The sequence below is a fragment of the Echeneis naucrates genome, chromosome 2, assembly GCF_900963305.1.
Source record: "Echeneis naucrates chromosome 2, fEcheNa1.1, whole genome shotgun sequence".
NCBI lineage: Eukaryota > Metazoa > Chordata > Actinopteri > Carangiformes > Echeneidae > Echeneis > Echeneis naucrates.
Genome location: NC_042512.1, coordinates 4,741,520 through 4,755,569, shown reverse-complemented (window position 1 = coordinate 4,755,569; position 14,050 = coordinate 4,741,520). Strand labels below are relative to the sequence as shown.

At 40.2% G+C, this 14,050-nt stretch overlaps 4 non-coding genes across 4 annotated transcripts; 2 read left to right on the top strand and 2 right to left on the bottom strand.

Moving 5' to 3' along the window:
• The first annotated feature begins 7,682 nt into the window (after positions 1 to 7,682).
• On the top strand, positions 7,683 to 7,754 carry trnam-cau (transfer RNA methionine (anticodon CAU)). The gene has a single exon. It is a non-coding gene; the product is annotated as a tRNA-Met (tRNA).
• A 1,474-nt stretch (positions 7,755 to 9,228) lies between these two features.
• LOC115058108 (U2 spliceosomal RNA) lies at positions 9,229 to 9,419 on the top strand. Its single transcript, XR_003842026.1, has one exon. It is a non-coding gene; the product is annotated as a U2 spliceosomal RNA (small nuclear RNA).
• Positions 9,420 to 11,929: 2,510 nt separating this feature from the next.
• On the bottom strand, positions 11,930 to 12,003 carry trnat-ugu (transfer RNA threonine (anticodon UGU)). Its single transcript has one exon. It is a non-coding gene; the product is annotated as a tRNA-Thr (tRNA).
• Positions 12,004 to 13,332: 1,329 nt separating this feature from the next.
• On the bottom strand, positions 13,333 to 13,404 carry trnae-cuc (transfer RNA glutamic acid (anticodon CUC)). Its single transcript has one exon. It is a non-coding gene; the product is annotated as a tRNA-Glu (tRNA).
• Between the last annotated feature and the right edge of the window lie 646 nt (positions 13,405 to 14,050).

The following is a 14,050-nucleotide window of genomic DNA, read 5'->3' as shown; positions in this document are numbered from 1 at the left end:
TCTGCTGCCACGTCTCTTTCCAGAGCTACACAGAAAGATCCAGACCTGCTGACTTCACTAAACTCCAAGAGTCCATGGAGGTCCAGGACTGAATCTGATTAACTTTGGTCTTTGTTATTAAGTCACAGTTGAAAATCATGAGGAAAACAACTACACAGCAAATTATTAGTTTTTTCCAAGATAAAAAAAAAAAAAAATACATTCATGAGTGCTTAATATTTATCTTCTTTTAAGAGTTAACTTCTTGTTTTCAGTGTTCAACTTTGCCTTATAATCTTAAATCAGATTTAAAAATCCTAATTCAAGGTAGGGTGGGCACAGTCAGAGAACAAACGCAGGTGAAATAGTTTTGGCACTGATTGCAGTTGTGGTTCATAGTCAGCAGGGAGCGTCACGCCACATCTCTTGATCGTGAGTTAATGTATAGAGTTTGTTGTAAAGAGCTGTATGGAATAAAATAATTAATTGATGAGAGCAACGCTTCTTTTCATATACTGGACACGCATCAGAGATCAGGCTCCCACTGACGTGTCATCTAATTTGCTCCGAAAGTGCTACTACAAACTCCTGTCTGTCACAGAGTAAAGCTCTACTGGTCTAAAGAGTGCAGCTTCAAACTCAAGTCTTTGTTGGTGTCTGTTGTAGTCACTGGATGAACATTTACACACCATAAATATGGAGTCCAGGTCTGTGTGATGATGTTTGTCAGACTGAACTCTGAGGAGAAAAGACACAAACACACAGTTTGTTCCAGGAGTTTTCTATGAACAGCAGAGAAACTGATAGACAAGCTTTGATACCTTTAATGAGTCAGACAACAACAAATGATCAGCTTTTACCTTTTTTCTTTGATAAAGTCATCCATAGACTGATCACTCTTCATGGACACACAGCTGGATACAGCAGACTGTTGTCCTCCCTTAAACGTATTAGATTGAATCATAGACCGATCACTCTTCATGGAAACACTTCTGGATACAGCAGACTGTTGTCCTCCCTTAAACGTATTAGATTGAATCATTGACCGATCACTCTTCATGGAAACACTTCCGGATACAGCAGACTGTTGTCCTCCCTTAAATGCAACAGGAGGATTCATAGACCGATCACTCTTCATGGACACACAGGTCAGTTCAGGAGAATCTGGTCTTGACTTCTGGTTACTAGTGGAAACCAAGTTGACATTAAAATAATCAACAACCAAGAAACTGAGTTAAATTTTCATTTTTGATCCAGAATATTTTATTGTGGGGTTTAATTTTACTTAAATTTACATATTACATAGACTATTTGGATATTTTCCATTAACTTATATGAAGCATTTTGTTGCCTGATTTGAGAAGGCCAAGACAAATAAAGATTATTATCATCATCATTATCAGCCTGGGGATCTAGCTCAGTTGTAGAGCTGCATGCTTTTCATGCAGAGACCCCATGTTCAAATCCCAGATAAATGGGGAGGGTTGGGGCAGGAAAGACATCAGGTGTAAAAATTGTGGCCAAATTCATCACGCAAGTGACAGAGCTGACTTGCTGTGGTGACCCCAAATAGGGAAAAGCCAAAAGAGAGAGAGAGGGGGGGGGGGGGAAGAAAGAAAGAAAGAAAAAAAGAAAAAAAAAAGTATGATTATCATTATTACTCTCAATAATATCTTCAAATGTTGTTTGAGCTCCCTGTGAAAACAATGACAAATAAAAAAGCAGCAGAAAAAGTTCAGCAGTAAAAAATGTAAGTGACAGTGAGAGTGAATAATGATGGAGCAGTGATCTGAGTGCTGAGCTCTGACAGATGGACAGTTAGAGATCCTCATCTCACCTCTGAGCTTTGGTCTGACTCTCATGTTCCCCACACAGAGTGGTTTTAGAGGGAGGGGCTCCCTCCTCTCTGTCCTCACACTGATTCATAGCTGAGCCTCCACCTTCACACAAACACAACAATGGGATTTACATCACAGGACAAATACATCGTCAATACTGTCACTACTGATGTTCCTGGATTTGAGTTGAAAGAGTGTAAATTCTCTCTGATTTTAACACACGTTCACACATCCACCTCTATTCAGACATGGAGTTTACATATTGTTTGGAATTCTAATGTGAATGTCAAACAGCATTTTTTGTCAACACTTGTTCAGAAAGCAGCATATTTGATTGATTGTTGTACCAACCTGAAGATAATCAGTGTTTATTGCTCATAACCTGATCACTGATCAATAATCAGCCATTGGAAGACGCTCTGAAACTTTCTTCTGCAGTCAGAACTCATCCACCTTCAGACTGGACATCTTCTGACTGTAGAACTGGAGCTTTTTATACATCTCACTGCAGCACAATAAAGTCCTCTGTGAGTATTGTGTGTCCCACAGTGTACATGACATCTGAGCAGCAATACTTCCACCTGCTGGAGATTTATTGTTACTACAGCTGTAAAATAAATCTATCAGAACATGAACTCAGTCTGTAGAATCCAGAAGATTAATGACACACTTTGTCCTGCTGTTATGGAATCAAATCCAACTTCAGGTTTTCTATATATTAAACTGATGAGCACTGTTGGGTATCAAAGAGAAAAGGACAAAGGTGTGAAACAAGATTTTCAGCAGCACTGATTAACAGGAAAACATTAACTAATTGTCATTAACTTCAGCCTTTAACTTCCAACAACAAACTGACTTTTCTCTCTCTGTGTTGATTTCAGTCAGATTCTCTTATAAACAAAGAACATTCCTGATTCATGTCAATTCCAATCTGCAATGTTATACATTGGCATTAGCACTTTATTTCAAACAAACTCAGATCACCGTTTACTTTTTAATTTAATAAAATAAATTTGAGGGCCAAAAAATTCCTTCAGAAGCCAAGGGAAAAAAAATTTTTTACAACTAAACCAGTCTGACCGGTGTCAGGAAACCCCAGACCAGAGGAGGTGGTTCTCTCATCTGATGTTTAGGATGCACCTTAAACATTTGTTTCTTTGACACATTATTTAAATAGTGTGCCTCCACAACATCATATGGATCAGTCTGATCTGTCAGTAATTAGGAAGTTTCAGAGAAATGTATCTCAGATCTGATGGTGCTTCTTTCTGTCCACTAGATGGTGGTATCTGACTGTAGGATGTAGTGATGGTGCTTTGATTTAATTCATGTCAGGTTTCAAGGTGTGCTGCCTTAAACCTTTGATGGCTTCATCTGGGAATACTCATTGTGTATAATTAACAGTAAGAGCTGAATTCTTTCAGTGAAGTTCATCCAAAGTTTGTTCTGTCATGGCTCAACTGTAACACAGCACACCAGTTCAAGGAAATCAACTTCATCATTAAAGTTGTTAAAAAACAAAATAGGTTTTCACTTAGATGTCTTATTTGTGATTATTTAAGCAACTTAAAAAAAATTTAATCTGAATTTAAATTTGAAATTTCTTTACTTTAATCAGTGAATTTTACTTTATATTAGAACAAGAATTAAGTGAAGAAACTGTTCTCTACTAATTACAGATAAAATATTGACAGATAAGTAATAATTGGTAATAATCAGGGGTTGTCTTCACATTTCTGCCTATCCCTGAGAACACACAAAAGAAATTATGTTAAAACATTTTTAAGTCATCACAATCAAAGTCATCTGTGACAGGTATATTTTAAATGTAAAAAAAAAAGTTTAAATTAAAAATTTGGAGTTTTGATTTGGTCTTAAAAAAAAAAATTCCATTGTTGTGAAGCTGTGGTGGTCATTTTTGGATTAATATCTGTCCAATTTTCAGGAGATAACAATTCCCAGTTCTGTTTCCCATTTAATGTTTGCTATTGTTGACACCTGAAAGAACCATAAAGTCTGGAAGTCAGTAAATAATCCCGAGAGGTAGCTGCTACTAATTAAGTGTAGTTATTTTCCCGTAGACTTCATTACAATCAGACTTACACCAAGTGGAGTCATTGTCTTAGTTACAGTCTGATCTCAGTAATCATGGTCATTAGATATTTACAGAGCTGTCTGATCTGATTCTCTCCAACTAACCCATCACAGGACATTAGTTCTCTCCTGGCTCATTAACATGGAAGAAATAATTACTAAGGCAAACCATCTTTATCTGTGACGGCAGCTCTACATTTGGTTATTGATTTATAGTCAAGTGTGTTACATTTAATCACAAAATTTGTATTTGTTCTCGAATTCAGCACAACTGTTTTATTTACAGAAAAAAAACTTGGTAAAATAAATTAATTCACCTATTTTACTATGCCTTTTACTATACTGTGTTTGAGAAATAAACAGTTTCAGTGCAGACAACTCTGTCTGTGTCAGTGATAATTATTGATGTTGATCTTAAAAAAATAAATAAATCAAAAGACAACGCCTCAGTCATTATCTGAGCTGTCAGACCAGTTCTGCCATTAAACTGTCAGTTGGCACAACTGTGGTGTCAAAGTATGACGACAAATGCAGGCAGACTCACAGTGAAGATCAGTGCTCTGTTGATTTGTTTAATGGCCATTAATACAACTTTTCTTCAAATCATCCTTTCACTCCAAGAGAAACTATTATTTGTACACATCTGAAAGCAGCCAATCAGCATCCAGAAAAGTTCTCCGTCCAGTCAAACAGTGAAACAACACAATGTGATCACAGTGATCCTGTTCACACATTTACAGATTCTCACCTGCTGAACTCACTTCAGGGAGACTTTCTGACACTTTCCAGCTTCATGTGAAGAGAAGAAGCTGCTTGTTCTCCCTCATCAGTCCTGGTGTCTGTTTGATCTGAGGAAAAGTCACATCCTCATAACTTCAGAGTCCAAAGTATGAAACATTAAAACCGCTCCAACCTGTTTTTGGTTTGTTGTTGTACTGCTGCTGTTAGTCAGCGAGGTGGAGATGGAGAAACAGAGCCGGCAAAACCGAGTCTTTATCTGCAGTTAGAGTCCAACAGAAATAGTCCGGTAGGGATACAAAAGTCCAACAAAAAGAGGAAACACAGACTGAGCTCGACTTTCTGAAAAACTAACAAAGTAACAACAGAGAGAGAAAACAAAAGGCGAGACTGAACAAACAGGGAACCGAGAGAGGCTGACTGAGAGACACCGGAGAACCTGGACGGATAATAAGAATAACAATAATAATAATAATAATAATAATAATAATAATAATAATAATAATAATAATAATAATAAAAACAAATAAAAATAGTGAACGAGAGCAGCGGGAACAACAAGAAGAGGCAGGACACTCCGGCAGCGAAGAGAAGTCCGAGGAGGGAATCTATGTGGGCTGATTGGCGGGAAATGCAGGACAGGTGTGCCTCATTAGGAGAGAGGACACGCCCACTGGGACAGAACACAGAGGGGAGGGGCCGGGGGACACGTGACTTTAGCAACAAGGAAGCAGCTGACATACACAACCTTTATCATTCAGCCTGTTTCAGTCCACAGCTGTACTCTGCTGTTTTTGTTGGTTTACCTCTTCCACAAAACTTCAGGCTGCTCCAAAGGGAGACATGAAGACTGTGCAGAGAGACTGCTGTGTCCTTTTAATGGGACTTCAGTAGAGGAAGTTAGATGATCCAGTCAGGTGCTGTTATATCAAACATTAATCACCAAAGTAAGCTCGCTGTTCATTTGTAAAAAAGTTTCCTTTTAAACATCCAGTTCCTGCATTTTAAAGCATTAATCTCAAAGTCAGGTCACCCTTCGAGAAAGGAATACTTCAAAATGCAAAATGTTTTCGGGGGGGGTTTATGTTTTCACTTTGTAAAAAAAATAGTCAAGCCTCCTTTTTAACAGTGCAGCAAACAGCCAGCAAACCAATAAACAGCTAATACAGTCTGATTGAAACAGTAATTGTAGCTGTGCAGAGAGATGTGTCAATGAAGAATGGGGAATCAAAAAGAGAAAAGATTGTCATTTTTAACATGGATGTGTGTTAATCATCATGTGTTGATTCAAACAGCCTCTGAAAAAAGGGAGAGTGGCTAAAATAGGATTTATTCCAGAGCTTTGCACTTCTGTGCTGTGCATCATGCCGGCCTGCCCGGTGTGTGGCTGGTTCAGCCCGTGTTGTGCGGGGTGCTCCTGACAGGTCTGAGGTCTCTCAGTCATTCAGGCCTCGTTGGCGCAGTAGGCAGCGCGTCAGTCTCATAATCTGAAGGTCGTGAGTTGGAGCCTCACACGGGGCACAGCTTTAGTTAATAATGAGGAGTTAGGAGAACCTCAGTTCCTTCAACACTCTCTGGTTTACATGACTTCTATGACATAGACAAGTATAAAGAATCACATAGCAGGTGTTATCTCACTTTTCCAGTTTAAAGACACAACAGCAGCTTCTCTGTCAGAGTTGTGAAGTTCTGTCTCCTCAGTATCTACTTCTCTCCACTTCAGAGGACCGGAAGTCGGCTCGTCCGCCTATCGGCTGTGTGACCATGAATCAACAAGAGACATTATACAGCAAGTCAACGTCCTATTTTCTACGTTTGTACTGACACTTCACAAAACAGCGATTTTTACATAGGAATTGGTTTGCGTAGTGATCCACACAGAGGAAGGCAGAGAGCATCCTAAAATACTCGGACCGTCCACTTCATACCATCATAGTGGATCAGAGAAACCACAGCGGTGGACTGTTCATCTATTTACCATGTAGGACGGAAAGATCCAGAAAATTATTCATTCTCACTTTACAGCTCCTGAACTGTTAGAAGATTAGACACCAAACAGCTGTTTGTGATTCTGATCATCTTCGTTAGAGCATTATTGTGTAATTTAGTGTGTGTGCAGTTTGGGACACATTCATAAAACAGAGCAGAACCAGCAGATGGAGCTGTTTGGATGTTTCTATCATATGATGATGAAATCTAAAGGCTCTCTGATCATCACATTGAGAAGTTCATCTGGTTTGTGATATTTCTTCATATGATAGTGAGGTAAAATGTGTTCAGTGGGATGTGTGTGTATCCAGCAGGACTGACAGCTTCATGTGGGATTCTCACAGAGATGATTCAAACCTGATCACAGTGATCAGTATGGATATACAGTATGTTTGCTGTCAGTGGAGGAAACTCTCAGACAGGACTAATAGTCATGTTTGGGATGTTCCTGGATTTGAGTTGAATGAGTGTAAATTCTCTCTGATTTTAACACACGTGCACACATCCACCTCTATTCAGACATGGAGTTTACATATTGTTTGGAATTGGTTTGTAATGAAGATGATCAGTGTTTATAGCTCATAACCTGATCACAGATCAATAATCAGCCAGAAGACGCTCTGAAACTTTCTTCTGCAGTCAGAACTCATCCACCTTCAGACTGGACATCTTCTGACTGTAGAACTGGAGCTTTTTATACATCTCACTGCAGCACAATAAAGTCCTCTGTGAGTATTGTGTGTCCAACAGTGTACATGACATCTGAGCAGCAATACTTCCACCTGCTGGAGATTTATTGTTACTACAGCTGTAAAATAAATCTATCAGAACATGAACTCAGTCTGTAGAATCCAGAAGATTCATGACACACTTTGTCCTGCTGTTATGGAATCAAATCCAACTTTAGGTTTTCTATATGTTAAACTGATAAACACTGTTGGGGATCAAACAGAAAAGGACAAACGTATTAAAGAAGATTTTTCTTTTCTTTTAATCATATATAACCCACAGATCCAGAAGAGACTGCAAGCACACCTAGCTGTGAGCAGAGTGGCGCAGCGGAAGCGTGCTGGGCCCATAACCCAGAGGTCGATGGATCGAAACCATCCTCTGCTACTCTAACACACTAGATACCTCGTCATGAGACATGAATTTGACTTCATCAGCATTGATTATCAGAAAAACATGCAGAATGTCACTTTCTCCATTAATGTGTACAATTTTCACTGTGCTGCTTGTGACTCAGTGATGCTGTTGAATGCTTTTCGGGCCGCCGTTCTTAAAGTGTGTCTTTCCGCCCGAAAAAGTAACACAATCAAATTGTGAACTGGAATTGCTTCCATTTTTGTCATCTTTTTTTTTTTTTTTTTTTTTTACAATTACAGTTTTTCACAATTCACAATTTCAAATATAAAATACACTTAAATTATTTTATTTGCATCAAAAATGTCAAAAGTATCAGCGTCAATGTGAATCATCTTGTTTTTACATGATTACCAATTTTTAAACGACTGCACATAAACCAGTTAGTGTTCGGAACCAGCCCTCTCTGTGTTGTTCTCTTGAGACTTTTGTCTGTCATAACAATACAGAATTGTTGTGTTTTGATAAGCTGTTAACTCGCAGAGTGCGGCTGCATTACTCTCCTCCAGACAGGGACCAACATTTACGCCAGATTTTCTCCGAAACCGCAAAACTTAATTTGAAACTTCAGGATGTGTTAGAAAACAAAATCACCTATTATATCATTACAGATATGACACAGGAAATGATCATCACAATGTTTAAATCTAAAGGTTCACAGCTCAGACAAATTTACTTTTCGGTCTCAAAAACAATTTTCCGGCAATAACTTCGTGGAAGTGTGACGTCATTTGATGCGTCTACATTTATCCGATTAGGAGTGTTATATTTGTCCCATGTTATTTTGGTATCGGCTCTCCCCGAAGTATTACTGCCATGTTTGAGATGAAATAAGTTCACTGACGCTTTAAAATGATCGCGGTACTGATGCTAATCCCGTTAGCCGGTCTATTGCGTTTTCTATTGTATGTTAGCGTTAAACGGACATAACGGATTTTATGTTAAGATAAAATGATGGCAGTAATTCTGGTTAAAACGGCTTTGAATGCTATTTTAAATATGTGGGTGTTCAGTCATTTGTGGTTTTATTCTGTGGATGTCAAAGTTTCATTTCATTCTTCTCTCTTCGGTCGAAAAAAGCCGAGTCCAGTCGAGGAGAGCCGAATCTTCAGAGAATCCGTGCAGACAGGGGGGTTATTTTGATGGACACACCATGAGGCCAATCACATGAGAGGACAAACTGATGTTTTCACAATAATATTCAGCTGGTACATTGACATAGATATGAAGTTTTACAGGTGACCAAGAAGAGACGTTTTCTTTGCTCTACAACGTAACTTTGTGAAAATAACATGTCTGTGGTTGTTCTCTGATCCCTCCTTCGTTTCTTCATGTCTTCTGTTTGTGTCTCTCTCTCGGAGTGATGTTGTTACTGAAGCCGACTCTGACCCCTCACTGAGCGGGTCGGTGCGGAGAAACACTCCGTTACCTCCGACAGCTGAGCGGTATCGCTTCTCGGCCTTTTGGCTAAGATTAAGTGTAGTATCTGTTCTTATCAGTTTAATATCTGACACGTCTCCTACCCGGGGACCATATATTAAATAGATTTTTGGAACAGGGAGATGGAATAGGGGCTTGCTCCGTCCACTCCACGCATCGACCTGGTATTGCAGTATCTCCAGGAACGGTGCACTCCCTCTGTGTGTTCAATACAAGTCCTGTTCAGCTCAACATCACCTTAAACACATGATGTTGTCTTCATGTGTGTAACGCTGAGTGTACAGAGTGTTCATGTTCAGTTTATGGTTTTAGAATCAGTGATGCATTCATGTAGAAACATCAGTTTAATGTTGCTGATTTCATCAGGTTATATTCTGCTGACCAGACTGAATCAATAAAGTTTTGTTTCCACACGTCATCGTTTAAATTTTGCATTTGTCAGCTGAATCCACAGAGTGACTGAAATGATGAAGTAAATCCAGGAAAGGAAAAACATTTGGCTCTGAATCTCAATGTAGATTTGAACAAAGAGCTCCAGCTGAAGAAAACAATGCTGTCTGTTTCCAGATGATGAAGAACTCAGTTCTCAGTTGATGCTCAGTTATCTCCATCTAGTGGACAGATGGTAGAAGTTGATTCCTGAAAAGAGGAAGTGACTTTTCCTCAGATCAAACTGTTGAAGGAGAACGAGCAGCTTCTTCCTCACTGACTCACTCAACCTCTGTCTCCTGGGTTTGGATTTAGGTCTGGGTCTGGGTCTGGGTCTAAGACCAGGTGGGCCTGCTCAGAGTCTCTGTGTTGGATGTGAGCTGCTGAAATCTCTGAACACCATGACACAGATAATATCAGTCTGATGTGTCATCTGTAATCCAGATGTTGTCAGCAACAAACAGATGTTCCTGACAGAAGCTGCTCTGATTCACCTCAAGCAGCACATGAGCCTCTTTCTCAGGAGCACACACAGAAAAAATAAGATTTTCTATTCCAACAATATACGTGATGTCCTTGTGTATGAATGAATGTTTCACTAATGCAGATCTTTCAGAACAACATCAACAACAATAACTCCACAACGAGAGTTTGTGACGTCACTGGAGATCAAAGGCATTTCCTGTCTTTCATTGATCTCCAAGTGGATGTGGTGGTTAAAAAGTAGAGACTTCCACATGCAGTCTATCTAATGACCACCAGGGGGCTTCACCTGTGAGAAAATGAAGTCAGAATGTAAACAGGTAACGATCCTTGATGGTGACGCATGTCTCTCGGACATGTGGGGTCATCGTTAGTATAGTGGACAGTATCTCCGCCTGTTACGCAGAAGACCGGGGTTCGGTTCCCCGACGGGGAGAACGTGTATTTTTCTCTAATGTCTCATTAACCAGAGTGACAGAAGTGAACTCTCCCTGTAGCTGACCAGGCGTCCCGCACCAAACTGCAACTTTGAACAAGGGTCAGTGTTTAAGTCCCACCTGCCCCAACAAAATGCTGAAGAAATATGCCTGTCTTTAAATGTTCAAATGAAAAGTCTCCATCTGATGTTCTTTTCATTTAGACTCCATGCAGGCTGTTAATGATTACTTTGTTTGTGTGTGGCTGTTTTGAATGTATCTTTGTTGTTCATAAAGAAAGGCTTTAATAAAGATCAGAATGAAAAGGAACATTTCCTCCAGTTTGTCACGCCCCACCTGTCATGTCTCTGTTCCCCACCAGTGGGGTGGAGCCCACACTTTAAGAACGGCGGCCCTATAAGCATCCAACAGCATCACTGAGTCAGGAGCAGCACAGTGACAACTACACATTCATGGAGAAAGTGATAAATGACATTCTGCATCTATTTGAGTCAGTGAGGAAATATGTGAAGAGAAGAAGCTGCTCGTTCTCCTTCAACAGTTTGATCTGAGGAAAAGTCACTTCCTCTTTTCAGGAATCAACTTCTACCATCTGTCCACTAGATGGAGATAACTGAGCATCAACTTAAAAACCCTCCGTTCTTCCATGTGTGAACTATAATACCAGTGAATTAAACAAAGACCGTCCCTGGGTGGGCTCGAAACACCATCCTTTCAGTTAACAGCCGAACGCGCTGACCGATTGCGCCACAGAGACATGATGAGCAGTTCCTGTTACAGCCTGCTGTTCCAGCTATAATTATCCTAAATGTTGCTCCTTTTGTGTCTCACAGAGATCCTGCCTGTTTGGGAGAGCGTTACATTAAAGATTTAAAGGTCCCTGTTTCAATCCTGGGTTTCAGCAGCTGTTGTGCGTCCTTTTGTTCGCTCCCCCAAATGAGCTATTTCAGCACAGCACACAGTAGAAGTGACTTCTCATTTTCCAGCCTGGATAGTTTCCTCCTCAACTGTTACCAAACTGTTACCTTAACAGGTGAAAGTTCATTCTGATGGAATGAACTGTTTCTACACAAGCTGCATGAATGTGACACAGAGCTCATGTTTAAAGTATTTTTCTTCAGTACTCTTATTGTGTATGGAGCTCTGACTGTTGACATCAGTGCAGGTGACCTAAATTCAGCAGCATCATCAATGTCCTCATCTCATCCAAAAGGCTTCATCAGACAGATCGGTGTTGCAGGAGCTCAGCAGCTATCTGGTTAGCTAATGCTGCCAGACCATGCAGAGGATGTAGCTCAGTGGTAGAATGTGCACTTCCCATGTGTAAGTGTTTATCTACAACATCTTACATAATGAATGAGGCACTGCTGGGATTTGAACCCAGGATCTCCTGTTTACAAGACAGGCGCTTTGACCAGCTAAGCCACCGCACCACTCTGATGTACATGTATATGCAGAGGATCAGATTGATCATACACTACAACATCTCACATCCACAGCACTCTACTCAACTGTTCTTAAACAACATTTAGTAGACATGATTAGCAGAGTCCTCCTTGGAAACTTAAGTTTGTTCCATCTAACTCAGCTGTACTCAGTCAGCCTGTACAGATGATTCAGTAACAGCTGAGTTATCTTTAGTCCAACAACTGCTGTCCATTTCTACCACAGGGAGCCTCAGGCTTTAGAGTTTTCAGTGCTAACCCTTGATTGTCAAGCAATCATATTCCCATTTTATGCAGATTTTTCATCCACAACACACACACAACAATCTTGAATTGTTTAATTAAATCTAAAACTGTTATGAATGACAGATTTAGAGTGCTAACGATTACACTATGGACCATCCAATTTTTTACTGTATTTGTATTTTTACTTTTATCATTTAATATGTTTTGCTGCATTTCAACTCGTTAACGCTTTAAGCTACAGAAAGAACAAGAGCAGTTGCACCACACAAGCATTTCAAAATAAAAGCCAATTTATATTAGTTTATTTGTATCTTTAGCTCAGATGTAGCAAAGCGCAACAATGCTGTCAATAAGGAACTTTCCGACTTGGGTTATTTGAAACATTTGGTGCAGTAGGCAGCATGTCAGTCTCATAATCTGAAGGTCATGAGTTCGAGCCTTATACGGGGCACAGCTTCAGTTAATAATGAGAATTTAGTGGTTGGGACTAGAACCTCAGTTCCTTTAACATGCTTCGATGATATATTAGACTTCTATGGACCATTTCACCGCTCTGCATAGACAAGTATAAAGAATGACACAACAGGTGTCATCTCACTATTTTCCAGTTTAAATGCACAACAGCAGCATCCAGCTTCTCTGTCAGAGAGTTGTGAAGTTCTGTCTCTGCATCAACACCATGAACCACAAAATTATCATTGCAATCTCTGGACAAGAGAAACAGTAATTTTGTGGTTGTTGCTGATCCACTGACCTCCTCGACCTCCTTAATTTTGTAACCTCTGCCATGAATCCATACAAAAAAAAAACGAAGACTTGCTGTGTTTAGTTCACTTGTTGCTGTATCTCCAAAGAGCTAAAGCCTTGTGGAGAATGTGGGCATCGATCCCACTACCTCTCACATGCTAAGCCAGCACTCTACCATTTGAGCTAATTCCCCTGCCATGCTAGCATGCAAGCTAAGCTTTGAGAAAAGGCCGCTTTAACAACATCAACAGGTTCCAAAGCTTTTTCGAGAGAGTTCAAAATAATTAAATTTTTCAATCATCTGTATTTTTCAGTAAAAACACTTTCCCTGACCGGGAATCTAACCCGGGCCGCGGCAGTGAGAGCGCCGAATCCTAGCCACTAGACCACCAGGGAACGTGTAGGCAAGATACCTTTGTCCCAAAACCTTACAGCAGTAGAGGTGAAAGAAAATCTGTCCTTTCACACAGTGAAGGTTCCAATGTGAAACCTTAACCTGTAGACAACCTGTTTTGTCCACTCCACACGTTTGAGCAAGTGCAAACTCTGAGCCTCCATGTGATCTGATCAGATCGTGGTCATTGTGTATTGGAATGACTGGACTCACTTTGATGGGCAAATTTTTCAGCTTCTGTCGTCAGAATGGCTGAGCGTTCTAAGGTGCTGCGTTCAGGTCGCAGTCTCCCCTGGAGACTCCAGGACAAGTATCAAACATGACGAGGAGGCCGAGTGATTAAGGCGATGGACTGCTAATCCGTTGTGCTCTGCACACATGGGTTTGAATCCCATCCTCGTTGGTGGTTGCGTTAGTCTTTCCATGTCGCAACAACAACAAACATAAATGTTACTGAGTGTTATTTTCCCATTAGTTTTTACTTCTTCTACGATACAGATACAGACGGTTTCAGAGAACAACTGCAGAGATGACCCTTTCAAACCCACGCCTCCAGAGGAGACTGCGACCTGAACACAGCGCCTTGGACCGCTCGGCCATCCTGACTGTTTTTGTCAACAACTGGAGCCCCCTGCTGGTCATTGGATA